Below are 17,231 nucleotides of genomic sequence, written 5' to 3'. Positions count from 1 at the left end.
CTGGTACAGGGTGAATTGCAGGCTGCAGTGTGGCGCGGTGGACGAGAGGCGCGGGCTGCAGTGTGCACAGTGGATGAGAGTGAAGCTATTTCCATCATCGAGGGAAACACACAAGAAACAATTTAAAAAACTGATCATCTAGCTTGAATGAGGTCCAACAAATTCAGTTTGCAAAGTTTAACTTCCAAGTTAACTTAGTAACTTTTCCCCTAAGTCATTAATTTAGTAGCTTATGTTTATTGCCTAAAGCAAGTCATAAATTCTAAAATGAATGACTAAACATGTAATAATTTAGGCATACAGCACCTGAAGGGAAAACTGCCAGTATGCTAAAATATTGGATACAGATGCTCAAAAAATATAATGTAACATTCTTACAATGCATGTGCTTTTAGCATGTAACTTGGTGAGTAGTTTTGAGCTATATTTGTAGGAATGTGTATCTTGAATACCTTAGGACACCACTGGAGATGTGTGCTTGAGAGGTATAAATACTCAATGTTCTTCTCCCTTCCCTTAAATAAAAAACATTAGCTCCCTTCATTTTTATTTTTATTTTTTGAAGTGGACTCTCGCTCTTGTTGCCCAGGCTGGAGTGCAGTGACGCAATCTCGGCCCGCTGCAACTTCCGCCTCCGGGGTTGAAATGATTCTCCTGCCTCAGCCTCCCCAGTAGTTGGGATTACAGGTACCCACCACCATGCCCCGCTAATTTTTGTATTTTTATTAGAGATGGGGTTTTGCCATAGTGTCCAGGCTGGTCTCAAACTCCTGACCTCAGGTGATCTGCCCACCTCGACCTCCCAAATTGCTGGGATTACAGGCGTGAGCCACTGCGCCTGGCCAGCTCCCTTCTATAATGATTTATACAGTTGTTTTTGCTTTTTGTATTTTTGAGACGGTGTCTCACTCTGTCGCCCAAGCTGGAGTGCAGTGATGCAAATCTTGGCTGACTGCAGCCTTCACCTCCTGGGCTCAGGTGATCCTCCCACCTCAGCTTCCTGAGTTGCTGTGACTAGACACACGTCACCACGCCCAGCTTTATTATTATTATTATTATTATTATTTTTATTTTTGGTATTTTTAGTAGAGACAGGGTTTTGCCATGTTTTCCAGGCTGGTCTCGAGCTCCTGGGCTCAAGCAATCTCCTGGCCTCAACCTCCGAAACTGCTGGGATTACAGGCGTGAGCACCACATTTGGCCCATTTTTTTTTTTCTTCCAGGATTAGGAGTCGACTTTCAGAAAATCCTTCAACCTTGCAAGCTTAATTTTCCATAAAAGTATTCCTCTAGGATAAAAACAAGACACAAAGAAGTACGTGTGGACTGCAGTTAAAAATTTTCAACACAACTTAGCTTAGGAAAGTTGACATTTACAAAGAGCAGGAGGCCCGTTCAGTGCCTTCTGGGCACTGGGAATGGCGGTCTGTGGGCGACCCTAACATGTGCGGCGTCCTGAGACGTGATCGTGGTGTTCACGCTTTTACCGAGGGCTTCCCGGGAGTACCAGAGGCTGTTCTTCTGCGGTCGGCCAGCCAGGCAGCAGCTGCTGGAGAAGGAACAAATAGCAAAAGACAGATGTACACGGTGTTATTGTGGCAGAGAGGTTAAAACCAAGGTCACTTTGTTCTTACAGTTTTAAAAAACTAATAATGAAGTCCTTAAATATGTTCAGGATTTCAAAGCAGTTGTGGGTGTGTCTGTGTCTCTAGCTCCCGTTCGGGTGCTTCCTGAGAAGAGAGCTCAGAGACGCCACCTTTCCTTGATGAGGTGACAGTGTCTGGAGAGGTGTGAACCCTGTGGTAGGGGGGGTGAGTGACCTGGGGGGAGGCTGGGTCAGCGTGGGGATCCACCTCCACTCCACGTTCCTGTAGGGAATCCACAGTTCTAAGTCTTTATGATAGGGGTAAAATGAACCTGGAAGAGGTGTTATTTTTTAAGAAGTAAGTGCCATGCTCTTTTTTCCTCATACTTTTCCGTGTTTAAGCAGCATTGAAGGATAAGGCACTAGTAGCATGTTGTTTTGGAAACAATGTTGTTGGTTATTTTACATTGAATATGGTACTAAGGTTGCCTGGTAACAGAAGTTTTTCTTTAACAACATGGGACTCTGTTGAATCTGTTGCCCCATTGGCTGAGCCGTCTGAAATCAGTGCAGTAGCAGCTGAAGAGGCCTCTTCCCCTTGGAGGAAGCCGCTGGATTGGCAGGAGGCACCGCCCTTGATTGAGGGAGTGAGGCTGGTTTGCACGGACCCCACGTGGCCCCTGCGGCTCTCTCCTGCCCCCTGCTGGTTGGCCAAGCAGCTTCGCGACAGTGTGCTCAGTGTGAATGTTCACTGGGGCAGGCCAAGGCTTTTGTTCCAGAAACACTGACTTCAGAAATGGCCGGCCGTGTGTGTTGAGTATGGCAAGAAAGACTTAAGTGTGGCTTAAACCTCTTGAACAAAGCAAGTTGATGTTTCAAATGCATCTCGAAGGCTAATGACTTTGCTATGGTCAATATTCAGGAGAAAAGAGGGTTTGATGAAATAGAAAGACAGGAGTGGCAAGGGACGTGCTTGTGCCCCGTATGGCTAAGCGATGTCCTGGCCGTTCCACACCACGGCCTCTGAGCAGCCAGCCTGCAGATAGTGGCTCAATTTAGATATCCCTGATCTCTGCAGAGCTTTGATCAGGTAGCCCAGGAGCAGATAGACACAAACGCTGACTGGAAACCCTGGCACACGGAGGCACTGGAAACAGCAAGCTGCTATTAACATCATAGTGAGAGGCAATCGCCTGATCTCTTAGACGTTCAGCTTCTTTTGCTTCTAGACGTTCATCTGCGTTACAATACAGTTTTGCTCAGTTTATCCCCATTACTCCGCTGTCTTCGCTGTTAAAGTCTCAGCCAGCACTTAGCTCTGACACTCCAGGAATTTGACTGTGCGGCTGACCAGGGCTACCTGGCATGGCTGTAAAGCAGGCGAGAGCTTTCCGGAAGGCAGTGACGAGAACCCGAGGCAGGAAAGAGCATTGCTGGTCCACATACGGCAGTGCACCTGCAGCAGAGCATGTACGTGCACGTTCAGGCTAAACCGGTGTAGGAGAGAAGAAAACCACCTATGATTAGTCACTTAAAATGCCACACACCCAACCCTTGAGACCCTAGCACATAGAGCAGTAGTGGTATTGGAGACTTCAGGTGTGCTGAAGTCTGATTTTCTCACTTAACTTTTCCAGCAGCGTTTTCCTCATCTCTAAGCTGGGGCTAACAACTGCCCTGCATAGATTTGTGCATGGAACCGTGCGTGTAAATTGGAGTAGCCCCCAGGACCTAGGAAGGACTCGTGGTCAGTGTCGGTGGTCATGCGTGCTGTACGGGTCCCCCAGGAGGACCATTGCTACAGATAACTCCCTCCGTTCAATGTCACTGAATGTAAAAGGTGGGAGCTTGGCTTCTGATGTGTCTGGTTTGCTGCAGGCCGCGCTGCACCCCGTGGTTTCTGAGCCCTGGGCTGAAGTACGCCCTGCTGCATCGCCTGTGCCGCTTTTGCTGTGCAACGAGAGCTCCTGCCCCGGGAAACTTCCTCGCGCCTGACGAGCACCACAGGCTGCAGCAAGACCTGTCGGAAGCGTGGGCTGGGAGGAGCCCGCCGTGGCCCTGTCCTCTCCAGGCTAGGAGCGACTTTGTGGGGTTTGTCGGCCCTTCTCTCAGGTGTCCTGTATCTCATGGATTAGCTGGCGAGCCCTGTCAGATGCCTCTCTCCTGTCTGGTGGCGCACTCTCTAAAACGCTGCCTGCCACCCGGATCTCCTGGCGCAGAGTGAGGCCACATCTGCAGACCTTACCGCACAGAGTCCGAAGGCATTCGGCAAGAAGGGGAGTGGGCTGCATGTGAGTTCTCACTGGAGAAACCGGTTCTGCTCCCTACTCTGCTTTTGGGGTGCCAGATGTTCAGACCTGCTGTGTCTATCGGGCGCCATGGCAGGGTGGTGGGAGTGGGGGCGGGGAGAAGCGCGGATGGATCCAGGAAAGGACTTAGTTGAATGCCAGCTGTCCACATATTTGTTGCTGGTCTTGGGCAAGCTCCATAGTTTCTCTGGGCTTCCGTTTGATTGTGAGACTAGGACGCCGCCCGAGTCTGAAGATGTCGGTGTGTGCGGGAATGCCTGGCGCAGTCACCATGGGTTTTCCTTCAGCCTCCTCCGTGCCCCTCCCTGGGTCAATCAGTATCCATGCGTGCCAGAAGTAAATTACAGTCCCTCCGAAAAACCAGTTGACCCGAGTTTTATGGTCAAGCATGGTGAGTGTCCTTGCCAGGAAATGCCACTAGATGTCTCGGGCCTGCTCCTCTATGTCCACAGCAATCCCCGGAACAGGCTGGTTCAGGACGTGGGAGGTGGGAGTTGGTGTTGCACCTAGGACAGGCTGAAGTCAAAGGCTCATTTCCTCTGTGAGGGGTGATCAGGATGACACATCAAGAGGAGCCCCATGGCTGACCCTGGAGGTGGACGGTCGGGTCGGATTGGCCGCCTTCCAGCAGGTATTTCGAGTGATGCCTTCCCTGGGTCACGCAGCCCTGATCTGTAGGGCACAACTTCCCAGCTCCAGCCAATCTGGTCTTGCCGTCTCCTTCCAAGAAGGTAGGTGTGGCGCAGTTGCCTTTAAGCGGCTCCTTCTGGACGCCGCAGGGCGGCAGCAAGCAAGCATGGGCTCCTTTTTTATTAGGTTGACCAAAATACGCGGGGCCAGCTTTGCACGATCCCATTCAGCATCACACGTGTGCATCGGCCACTCACCTGTCCATCTGCCACAGACAGGCTTGGACAGGACCATTGAGTGGCCTTTACGGCAAAGAGCCTAAAGGGCTCACAGGAAACCTGGACCCAGCGCAATGGTAACAGCGCAGCAATACCTGTCATTGATCAAGGGGTATTCTGGGCCCGACATGGTGTTAAGTGATCGAGTTCGGTTAGCACTCTTAGAATTAACCCTCTTTTGCCTATCAGGAAATAGAGGATGGAGGGCATTAACGCCAGGGAGCAGGGAGTAAGGGGACACACAGAGGGGCTGAGGGGCTGGGTGCTCTGAGCCCACGGATCCGCCCCCAGGCCCCGGCTGCACGGGCACCAGGGCTGCTGCTCTGGAGGGGGTGAGGAGCTCTGGGGAAAAGATGGAGCCTGACGTGGGTAAGATTTGGATATTTTCAGAAGAGATTTTCAGCCTGGAATGAGGGTGTAAGTGACTGAATCGGAGTGATGAGCCAGATAGCCCGGCTGCGGGAGCTCCCCTGTGAGGTGAGGGAGGAAGGTCTTGGGGGCGCCTGGCTGAGCAGAGGCGCTGGGTCGCCAGGAGCCGCCGCGGGTTTGGAAAGGGGGAGAAACGCAGCGCCCTGCACTGCAAGGGCACCGAGACGTGGTTGTGGTTCTTCCTGACTGTGACAGGCACAAATGGTGCTGATGGTGGAATGCACGGAGTCTGCCTTCAGAGAACTCCTTGTGTCTTTTAAAACCTGGGCCTCTCATTTAAACTTGGTGGCCTCAGGTGAATGATCAGAAACAGTTTCTGTTGAGGTTGCAGAGATTGTGCGTGGCGTCTGCTTGTGCACAGCCTCTGACTGTGTATAGTCTCTGATTGTGGCCTCTGGCCTCTTTGTGGCCTCTGATTGTGTGGGTCTCTGTGTGTGGTCTCTGTGTGTGGTCTCAGTGCAGCCTCTGATTGTGTGTGGTCTCTGATTGTGCGCGACCTCTGATTGTGAACGGCCTCTGATTGTGGGTTGTGTGTTTCCCGGGATTAAGTAGATGAGCCTCGTGCTGGGGCAGATGTACCTTGTGTTGGGCATGTGGAGGAGGAAGAAGTTTAACCCATCCCCTCTTTGAGAATGGCAGGGCAGTAACAAAGGTGGTTGATTTATACATGGCCATCCTCGTGAGGTGAGGACCTGAAAGGTTTACTGCTTTCCTGGAAAACTGCTCTGGGCATCACCATCACTGATCATGGACAGCAGCTCAGAAGCCCGTTTAAGGTGCAGGGAGGGACTGGCGCTGGTCCTGTCTGTGCCCAGGCTGCTGGTCACACCGACGGCCAGGGGATGGCTGCCTTTGCACGAAGTTGGGGTCAGAGTTAATTTGGGCAGTGTCGGCTTTGATTTAGGTCAAGATTGGTCAGTCGTCCTAAAATACTAGCCATGAAAGCTTTCATAGATTGTAGTTCTTTGGGAGGTTTCTATGCGGTTTTTAAAGCATAGGGCCCATGGCCAGTGTTGAATTACATTTTGTTCAGTGTAACTGACAGGACACTGGACCTTGAGTCCCAGGCCTGCCACCGGGTTCAGGGAGCTTCAGAGAGGGAGATGTTTGTGCTCAAGTTTTCACCGATGGGATGGGACATGGGCATGGGGCTGGAATGCTCTAACCTTCAATCTTCAGTCATCGGTATCACCTGTGCACACGCATATCGTTTTCAAAGATGGACAAGCTTTTGGGAAATATCTGAAGACTTTTCCAGTTTTGAAAGAAGCCGGGATGACACTGGAAACGTCAGGTGTCTTGGCTGCCGATCAGGTCTATCACTACGCACATGGTCCCTAACCTGGCACACCTCTGATCCCACACAGTGGGTGACCAGGTCCGTAACCTCAAAAGCTTCTGATTGGGCGCAGGTGGTGACTAGGTCTGTAACCTTGCCTGGCTCTGATTGGACACAGCAGGTAACCAGGTCCCTAACCCTCGCACACCTCTGATCATGCACAGCGGGTGACGAGGTCCATAACCTCACACTTCTGTGCACAGCAGGTGACCAGGTCCCTAATCTCAAAAGCTTCTGATTGGGTGCAGCTGGTGACTAGGTCTGTAACCTCGCGTGGCTCTGATTGTGCAGAGCTGGTGACCAGGTCACTAACCACACACACCTCTATTCGTACACAGCGGGTGACCGGGTCCATCACCTCACACCTCTGATTGTGCATAGTGGGTGACCAGGTCTGGAACCTTGCATACCTCTGATCGTGCACAACGGATGACCAGGTCCATGACCTGACGCCTCTCTGCACAGTTGGTGACCAGGTCCGTAACCTCACACCTCTGATCGTGCACAGCTGGTGGGCACAGGACCCACTTCAGTGAGGGGCTGACTTCCCAGGTGTGAAGGGGGAATGCTGTGTGGCTCGCTAAGCTCCTCCATGCTTTGGGGTCTCCAGGCTGTGGGCAGCAAGTAGGAGGTTGTCCCAGGAGGCTGCTGTGTGTTGGGGATGGGAGGCAGCTGCAGGGTGGAAGTAGGATGATGTTGTAGGGGGCCACTGTGGGGGGGTGGCACGGGAGGCAACTGCAAGTTGGAAGTAGGATGTTGTCCCAGGAGGCTGCTGTGTGTGGGGGAGGGAGGAGGCAACTGCAGGGTGGTGTGGTGGTCCCCGTGCCACTGATTTCAGGTTAAAATAGAATGTGGACCTCTTTTTACAATAGTTAATTACTCCGCTAGTTTGTGTTGCTGTCTCTTGCTGTGCAGTCCACAGTCTGACAACTCTGTGGTCCCCATGTTTCCCTCCTGCTCGTGTTACCCAATCCTGTGGGTCAGATGTGAGGAAACCACTCTCCACTCCTCATCTGGAGTGGTCTCGAGCTGGGTGTGCTGGTCTCCTTGTGGGCTAAAGTGTTCTTCTGTTACTGTTTTCTCTGTTTTTTGACTAAATTTAGCAGACTTGTGTATGGTGCAAACATTTTTAAGAATGTCTTTTGCCTTTATGGAAAAAACGCCTGCGTTGCTTTAAAATGAACCTTTCCTGTGTCTCTATCCTTCCTCAGATTGCTCTGTGTTAGAAACTCGGTGGTGTGTGTGCTTCATGGCCTCATTCCATCAAGCACTGTAACCTCTGATGGCAAAAGTGACTGCACTCAAGGCAAAAAACTTTGCAAATGTTGAAAAGAATGAGCAAAAACAATATATTGTTCTCTTGTCATCCTGAAATGGCTACTCTTAATATTTTGATGTAGTTCTTTCCATTCTTTTTAAGTAAAGTTGCTTCTAACACAAGCACTTTGATTATATTGATCAAATTATATTCAGGAAATAAGGAGAAAGTAAAAAGAATATCCAGTTTGGGGCAAAAAGGAAGACGACATAGAAAGAGGCTGTAAAACTCCCTGCAACTTGAAAAGCTGGGTTGTGGTGGTTGTGGTTTTGTTTTTACCGTGAGAGACCACAGGATTCTTCTTGGCACTGAAGGGCAATAAGATAATACCCTGTGTGTGTTCTGGTGGCTGTATAAACCGAGCCGCATGTCCTCTTTCGAAGCAGAGAAAGCATGAGGTTTGAGGTAGTGGTTTGGTAACTCTTTGAAAGTCTGTTTGTAGGACTGCACTGCAGAGATTAGGTCAGTCTGAATTAGAATCGAATGATCTGTTCAGGCCTTGGGAGCTTTCTACACCGGGTGTACGCCTGTTCTGGATGTGGTGTAGAAGGAACAGGACTGGGAGGGTTTCTTGCTTCCCAGTCATAGAAATGCCTGCAATTATCACTGTTTGTTGTGTTTCGGGAAGCTATTTCAGGAGGGAAGTGTCCGTTCCAAGGCTGCTGGTTGGCCTTTCATCACCCTGGGGGTCTTGGTGTGGGTCACTGGAGCCGTGACTGCTCATGAGTGGAGCTCTGTCTCTCTCGCTGCCGCGCTGGTAGACAGCTAGTCACCAACACAGTGTGTGTCCCAGTGGCCTTTGAGAAGAATTCTCTACATCATTTTTATACAAGGTCCTTTTTCCTTTCAATGTCAACATCGTGTCTTCTAGCCAAGCGATATGTTCTTGCAGAAACAGGAAGTGTGGCCCAAGTGAGAAATGAGGGAATTGATCCATAACTGCTATCAGTTTTTATAGAGTTGAGCCATTGTAATTTATACACAAACATGTTAAATCTGTAGAAGTGAGTCACGGTGCCAGACCCTCACAAATGCCGAATGTCTACGTGGGACCTCTCTTCTATCGGGTCCACATCACAAGAAGAAAAGTCGCTCAAATGCAGGACGGAGTGGACGTGAATCTCTGAAAACTCCATGAATCAGAGTGACTGCTTTCCCAATTGCTGGTCTCCCCATTTGAGGTTGTGAGATTCCCGTTCTGAAGCTCCTTCAATTTCCCAGCATCCATTTCACTCCTTCATGGAGATAACAGACTCACACTGATACCTTGTTCTCAGATTTTCTAATTAGAAAAAGCACATATTTCACAAGAATTGTCCAACTAACTCACTCCTTAGCCTGGGGTAAGCCACATACCTCTTTTCTCTTTAAAATACTCACGTTTCAGAACTCTTGGTAAATTATTTAAGAATAGGAAGGTACCATGACTTTGGCCACAAGCAGTGTTATGTATAATGTGCAAGTGAGTGCCTTGAGAGCCATGGTTGCTAAAAACAAATTTTCTCAGAAGAGAAAAATGTAAGCAGTTCTTTACATGATCGTTAATTTTGTTTTGCCTAAATAACATCTTGTCGTTGTACAGGGATACAGGACGTTGCTGAGTGTTGACGGGGGCGAGTGGGTCCCGCTGCCCCATTGTGTGATCCTGAATATCGACAGGGGTTAGTGGGTCCTGCTGCCCCACTGTGTGTGACAAGCCCTTTGTTTCTGGCCCGGAAATGTGCCGGCTCCGTCAGTGCATTGGGCTGGTGTTGGCTCCCTTTGTTAGTTGGCATGCGAGGCAAAATCTCACACCTTTCACTCTTATTGACATACAGATGCCAAAGCTTTGAACAAATTCTTACTAAATCAAACCCAGAAATATGTAAAAGGGATAAGAATACCATGAACACTTAGAGTTTGTTCTCATGATCTGTAGTTTTGCATTGCACATTTGGCTCATCATTCAAAAATCAATGTAATTCACCACATTAACAAAAAATAAAGCAGAAAACCCATTTATTTTATCCTCTCGGTAGACACTGGAAAACATCTGTTGAAATTTAATAGTCCTTATACGAATTTCCTATCACATCAGGAACAGAAGGGAACTTTCTCCGTTTGATAAAGGCCACTCTTGAGAAACAAGAGCTGTACCCCCTCCTCGGTGGTGGCAGCCGGGAAGCTCTGCCCACAGTCAGGGGTGTCGGGAGCATGGCCATTCTCCGTGCTTCAGGTTCGCATGGTGCGCACGGGGTCCCTCGTCTGTGAAGTGAGTCAGGAGAACTAAGAGGCATAAAGACTTGGAAGCAGGGAGATGCTTGATGTACAGAAGATACAGGGCCTTATTTAGAACATTTTAGGAAATGTACAACCAACCAGAAATGATGTGAATTTTGCAAGCATGCAAGATGGACTCTTCGCAACAGATGTATACAGATGCCCAGTGGCCCATGAGAGGTGCTCACCCAGGGAGTCATTGGGTAAGTACAACTTAAACCCACGAGGTTCCCCTTCACAAGAGTGGAGAAGGGAGGACAGTAGCAGGTGTTGGTGAAGATATGACAGACTGGATCTCAGACGGAAGGATACTTAAAACGGCACAGCCACTTCTGCAAACTGTGGCAGTTTCTTTAAAATGTGTACACTTACCATATGGCCCAGCAGGTATGCTGTAGACGTTCACCAAGGAGAGCAGAAAATGTGTGTCCTTGTAAAAGAATGCACATTATCTCCAGAGTAAATTGTCATAGCCAAGAACGGGAAACAACATAAATCTCTCTCATCTGGAGAAACATGAGCAAATTCTGATATATTCATACATTGTCCTAGTTCCCATCAGGAAAAACGTACAAAATGCTGAAACCAAAACAGACAACGGGGATGAGTTCCAGGAGCCTTGAACTGAGCAGAGAGTGAACACCACGCCGTGGAGTCCATGTGACAATGGAGAATCTATGCGAGTCTCGGGTGACGGAAGAGCGCCAAGAACACTCCTCGAGAATGAACAGTGGCTGTCTCTTGAGGGCTGGGATTGACTGGGAGGGGACTTGTGGGAACTTTGATGCAAAAGATTTGATTAGGGTAATAGATTTCCATTTATCGAAATGCGCCAAGTGTACTCAAGATCTGAACATTTCACTGTGTATACTTTGTACTCCCTACCTTCCAAAAAAACAATGAAAAAATAATTACAAATGAGCACTGAACTCGATAGATTTTTCACCGTGGTATTAGATAGCAATTCTGAAAGCATTTCTTTATCTCCAGGCTTAAGCAAATAAGCTTAATAAATCAGTGAATATATTGAGTGCTGCAGGTGCCAGGTTTCTTTCTTGGTAAGAGGTAGAAATAAGAAAAGGCCAAAGCCTGGAATGGATCACGTGGGATTAGGTTGCAGCAGGGGGTGCAAGTATAAGCTGGTGGCTCCCGACAGATGTAGACAGGGACAGAAGTGCCTGTGGATGGGTGTGGGTGCACATGCGTGTACATGCGTGTGTGTGTTCTACTTGCCGGCAATGCCCAGCAGCACCCGGTGCCCACTCTTAGCTTCTAAACACCGTTCTTCACTAGAAGGAGCCCTGGCCTAAGGGCTGGGGAATCCGGTGTCAAATCTGGGACCAGTTGAGCAACAGAACAAACCATTGTAACTATGAATCATAACCCACGAAGCCAGACTCCATGAGTACATATGGACATATGTAAATGAATGCTGAAAGATAAAATAATTATTTTTCAGTGAATATGGAAGATCTAATGATTTAGAAGGAATGACAGGAAATCTGTGGCTGCTAAAACTAGTAGTGGAGAATTCATGGAAAACAGAATATGCACATAGTGTCAGGGTGTCTCCTCCCAAATCTTAATTTCAACGCGAGAAGTAGCATCTTTGCTTTGGAGGCACTTAGGCACCACCTTCACTGAGTTGCCGATGTTAACATTGTCACACAGGACAGACTTCTGCGGTGTCCCGGCTAAAATGCATACTCCTGAGTCTAGTCCGGAAGATACCAAAATAAAGGACAAGCTGTAAAATAACTGACCTGTATTCTTTCACATTTCCAATTTCAAGAAACACAAAACCTGAGAAACTTGGATGCTGGACGGGTAAAAATCACATGACAAATCAATTCATCATCCTGGATTGGATCGTAAAAGAGGAAGACAAAGTAAGAAAATTATGGAGACAGTTGACAGCATTTGAAAGTGAACTTTGTATATGACAGTTAAATTTCCGGATCTTGAGGAAAGTGAATGTGAGAGCATATCCTTGTGTTTAGGAAATACATTGAAACATTTAGGTATGGAGGGACATAGTATCTGAAATTTATTTTCATTTGACTTAGAAAATTCATGGGCGAGGGGGGAAAGCAGTGATGTAAGATAGGAGCAGTTGGGCCTAAGTTGAGCCTGGTAAGTTATGTGGGAATTCACTACGCTGGTCTTGCAGATTTTCTGTGTCTTTGAAATTACATCCAAAAAGTTTAAAACGGAGAATATGCAAAACAAAAAGCGATTTGTGCAAGTGAGTGGACTGTCACCTCACTGATCCCTTCAGTTTTCGGCCATGAGCCAAGTCAGTCACATAGTGGTTTTTGACCTGGGAATTAGAAATAGTGGCCAGATGACCAGGCTCTTTATCTAGTTAGGGAGAGAAGTGTGCACAAAGGCTGACCAAGACCAAGCAGTGTGATGAGTTGCTCGTGGGCATGATGCTGAGGGTCTGGGTCCTGTCTTAGGTGGCAGCTTGGGGGGTTTAAGCCAGAAAGCCATGTCCGATTCCCTTTCAGTGGGATCATTCTCGCAGCTTCAGAGAAAACTGCCCCAACCCGTCTTCACTCACGCTGGCCATTTTTGGTGGTGGTGGTTTTATTCTGCTAACACCGTTCTCACTGACAGTTTAGGGCCTTTGAACGGATTTTTGCCTGTGTCTCGAAGATTCTCGTCTTGACAGCTGGTATGTTTCATTCCTGTTGTTCTGATTCTGTGTTAAGAGGGTTCTTCCCTGGCTTCACAGTTTGGAGTTGCTGCTGCATCTGTCTCTGCTTTAATTCTCTAGTCCATCTATCACTTGTCTCATCCCTTAACAAGTGGCCTGCGTGAGATGCCATGAGACTGTCTGCCTTATCACCACTGCGACCCCAGCCCATAGGGACTTACAGAGAAGGCATTCAGTGAATGTGTGGAATTAATGTAATGGGTTAATAGCCACAAAAATGTCTTAATGGTTGTTTTAGTCCATTTCCATGCTGCTGATAAAGACATACCCGAAACTGGGAAGAAAAAGATTTAGTTGGCGTTGCAGTTCCGCATGGCTGGGGAGGCCTGAGAATCATGGTGGGAGGCGAAAGGCACTTCTTACATGTCAGCAGCAAGAGAAAACGAGGTAGAAGCAAAAGCGGAAACCCCGATAAGCCATCAGATCTCATGAGACTTATTCACTATCACGAGAATAGCACAGGAAAGACGGGACCCAGTGATTCAGTTACCTCTCCCTAAGTCCCTCCCACGACACATGTGGGGATTCTGGGATGTAGAATTCAAGTTGAGATTTGGGTGGGGACACAGCCAAACCATATCCATAGCCAACACAGTCCTGGCCCATGGCCGGTGTTGAGCTGAGCTGCGACCGTGGCTGTGTGAGTTGGGGTGCGAGGCGTGCACACGCCTCTCAACGGTACAGTGAAAGGATTTGGAGGCTCAAACGTGTGACCTACAAAGAATCTCCAAAGATCAAGGTTCATTCACCCTAAAAAGAAAAATCTCAGTGCAGTTTACACCCAGTGTTTGCTTGCGGATATGGATTCTAAAGTATTAAAATGAAAAAAGTCTGTGAATAAATTTTAATGTCTTTACTGGAACTGTAAACACTGATTTTCTTTCCTCACCCACCCATCTGTTGGTGAGTTTCAGAAGGTGGATGAACCGTGCTGCGGGGACAGAGAGGAGGGTGCAGCTTGGCCTCTGGGACCTCAGCTGAGCACTGACTGAGCTCTCTGCGTTTCAGACGTCCACACGGAAGCTGTCCAGGCGGCTCTGGCCAGACACAAAGAGCAGAAGATGGCGGTGCCTATGCCTTCCAAACGCAGGTCCCTGGTCGTGCAGACCTCCATGGACGCCTACACCCCTCCAGGTAAGGGACACGCTCCCCGACGCTGCCTCCTGAACACGCTGGGTGCCTCAGAATTGACCACTAGCCCAGTAGTCGGGTTTCTGCCTTCAAAGTCATGGTGCAGAAATGCAGATTTTGTGAACCAGAAGTCCGAAAACAGTGTATGAAAAGTAACATTATGTATCTGTATAAATACACATTTTTAAGTTTTCATCAAGATTCATACATACGATACATACCAGTAAAATCTCACACAGTTTTATTCATTTAATTCCTTGTAGGGAAAAGGGAAGAGTTCGTAACCCTCCGGGTGGAATTGGACTTTTCTTCTGATTAGGCTGGTGCATGCGTGTTCTCAAATCTTCAGATAAGTGTGCTGTATTGTTGGATTGTTTTAGAACAAGCGAATTGGACAGTTTAGGCAGCTACCCGAATCAGGTCATAAACTTTGCCTGCAAGGTGCCAGCTAGTATTTTAGTTCCTGCAGGCCATAAGGTCTCTCACAACCACTCAACTCTGCCCTCTGCCATGGGCGATAGCAAATGCGTATGGCTGTGTACCCAGAAAACTTTATTTACAAGAACAACGGACCAGATTTGGTGCACGGACCTGCCAACCCCTGATCTAAATTACTGAAGGTAATAGCCAATTTATATTTCTGCTATATAATACTGCTTTTCTTTAATCTTGAATTTTACATAGCTACGCTAATTCTCCATTTTCTCTGCCCAAATAATTATAAACTACATTACATGATCTTCACACCCAAGTAAAGCAGAAAGTTTAGTTATCCAGATACTTGTTAGAGACACGGATTGAACCTATGCTATTTGGTGTTTAGTTTCTGTGATTTTGATTCCAACATTATTCATGCCGTTGTTGCAAGCTTGTCTTTCAAAGGACCTGAATCGCCTTACATTCCACGTTGAAGCTACATATACAACATTTGGGGGAGTATTTTTACTTCTGACGTTTAGCTTAGTCTTGGCAAGCAGTGAGACAGAAGAACGTGCCTCAGATCAGAGCTGAGGTCAAGTGTATGTCCACATGACTGCAAGCAGCTCCTGAGTTTCACCTTTACATACCTTTACAAACGAAGGTACTGGAATTTAAAGGACAGAACTTAGAGTGCATCACTTTGGGTTTTTGTTTTGAGACAAGGTCTTGCTCTGTCACCAAGGTTGGAATTCAGCATCATGATGGCAGCTCTTGGCTCACTGCAGCTGTGACCACCTGGGCTCACGCGGTCCTCCCACTTCAACCTCAAGCAGCTGGGACCACAGATGCTCGACACCACACCCAGCTAATTTTTAAGTGTTTGTAGAGACAGGGTGTTCCTATGTTGTTTCTGTTTCTCATTGACACATAACGTGTTCTTCATCTAAAGAACGCAGTGCCAGCCAGGCAAGGGAGTGAATGCCATGCTAGCAAGTTGTTGACAAGGGAGCCCTTTCTGCCAACGTGCTCCCTTGGGCTCCTCCCTTTCCTTATTTTAATATTAAGCCACAGCACATAATGAAGGACTGGGCACGATAGCTCATGCCTATAACTCCAGTAATTTGGGAACCCAGGGCAGGTGTATGGCTTGAGCCCAAGGGTTCAAGGTCAGCCTGGACAACATGGCAAAATGTACAGAAATGCCTTTTGTACATCTTGTCTTCACCAAAAGTACAAAAAATTAGCTGAGCCCGGTGGTGTGCACCTGTAGTCCCAGCTACTTGGGAGGCTGAGGTGGGAGAATCACTTGAGCCCGGGAGGCAGAGGTTGCTGTCAGCTGAGATGGCACCACTGCACTCCAGCCGGGGCAACAGAGCAAGACCCCCATCTCAATTAGAAAAAAATAACGATAATAAATGCAGACTCTTTAAAAATGATTAGGCCAGGCATGGTGGCTCATGCCTCTAACCTCAGCAGTTTGGGAAGCCAAGGCAGGCAGATTGCTTGAGTTCCCAGCATTTGAGACTAGCCTGGGCAACATTCCAAAGCCCATCCCTGCAAAACATACAGAAATCAGCCAGGAATGGTGGTGTGTGCCTGTGGTCCCAGCTGCTCGGGAGGCTGGAGTGGGAGGATCAGGGTGCAGTGAGCCATGATCGTGCCACTGCACTCCAGCCTGGGCAACAGAGCAAGACCCTATCTCAAAAATAACATGCTTACTCCTGTTTGTTTAGTTAATGGTTACAATTTGCCAAAACTTATGGCAAAATAATTGTATTTGTATGTGTTCTTTGTGTAACTAACAACATGGACGTAAAATATTTCAAGGGTTGAAATATTTTAAACCAAATTTTTGGCACTAACCAGTATGTAAGGCAACGGGCATTTTTCTTGACCACTTTGTATAAGAGAAAAGACTTTGAAATGGAAGAAACAGTGCGGTTACGGTTATTTGCTTATTTCTCGTATTGAATCCAACCGCTGACAAACGTTACTGGGTCATGTGTGATGAATAACCTCCTTGTACAGATGTCTGCAAAATATAAAAGAATATTATTTGAAATGTTATTTTTGTGAAATATTTGGATTTGACCAACAGTTTTATATAAGCCATAAAGCATCCTTTGTAAATTTTCATCAGGAGTCCTCTTGATACATCATATGGGGCAGTTTTGTAAAATCGTAAATGTCAATATCATAAAAATTTTTTACTCCCAGCCTATTTGTGCTTAGCGATAGTTTGCATGTTTATTACCGTACTTACTTGATCCAAATCTTAGCTGCATTTTCTTACCTATTTTTCTTGGTTGTTGGTAACAGTGGTTAGATCTTACTCAGTTTCATTGCCCTTCAGAGAATGTTCTTGAAGTTTATCTTCTATGAAATGACTGGCTGCTGACCTGGATCCTAGTTTCTGGAGAAACTCTCATTAGGATTGTCGCAACGCTAGTATTCTATGGGTGAAACTTTCCTTTAGTTTCCGAATGTAAAGATAAAAGAATAATTTGCCAAAACTACTTCTAGCCATGATGAGAGAACAGGGACCCAAATCACCCATCTGCCCTAAACAACTGTAAAACTGCACAAAACGAATGAGGTGGCTGTTTTTAGTCTGTGACCACAGCTGTACCAGCCAGAACCTGAGGGCGAGGGCAGGAGAATGAATGAGATGCACCCACAGTACACTTGCCCTCTGGAGAACACCTGCAGACCGTGGTGCCGAGAGTTCAGGTGTGGGCGGAGTATGGCCATCCTACCACATCCAGAAGGCGGAGCTCGGAGAGAGCTCAGGTGTGGCGGAGCATGGCCACCCTA

At 47.6% G+C, this 17,231-nt stretch overlaps 1 long non-coding RNA gene across 2 annotated transcripts in view; it reads left to right on the top strand.

The window, feature by feature from the left end:
* The window catches only part of LOC139361653 (uncharacterized), a 94,505-nt gene that overhangs the window by 72,382 nt on the left and 4,892 nt on the right, over positions 1-17,231 (top strand). Inside the window, exons 2-3 of one of the 2 annotated variants that reach the window (XR_011619233.1) lie at positions 13,875-14,000; positions 14,261-14,617. This is a non-coding gene — a long non-coding RNA (uncharacterized lncRNA). Of the gene's footprint in view, positions 1-13,264; positions 14,001-14,260; positions 14,618-17,231 lie in introns of those variants that run through there. The other variant, XR_011619232.1, reaches the window with a different exon arrangement.

Source organism: Macaca nemestrina, unplaced genomic scaffold, assembly GCF_043159975.1.
Source record: "Macaca nemestrina isolate mMacNem1 unplaced genomic scaffold, mMacNem.hap1 Scaffold_86, whole genome shotgun sequence".
Lineage (NCBI taxonomy): Eukaryota > Metazoa > Chordata > Mammalia > Primates > Cercopithecidae > Macaca > Macaca nemestrina.
Note: the sequence above shows the minus strand (reverse complement) of the source record. Positions and strands in the feature narration are given on the sequence as shown.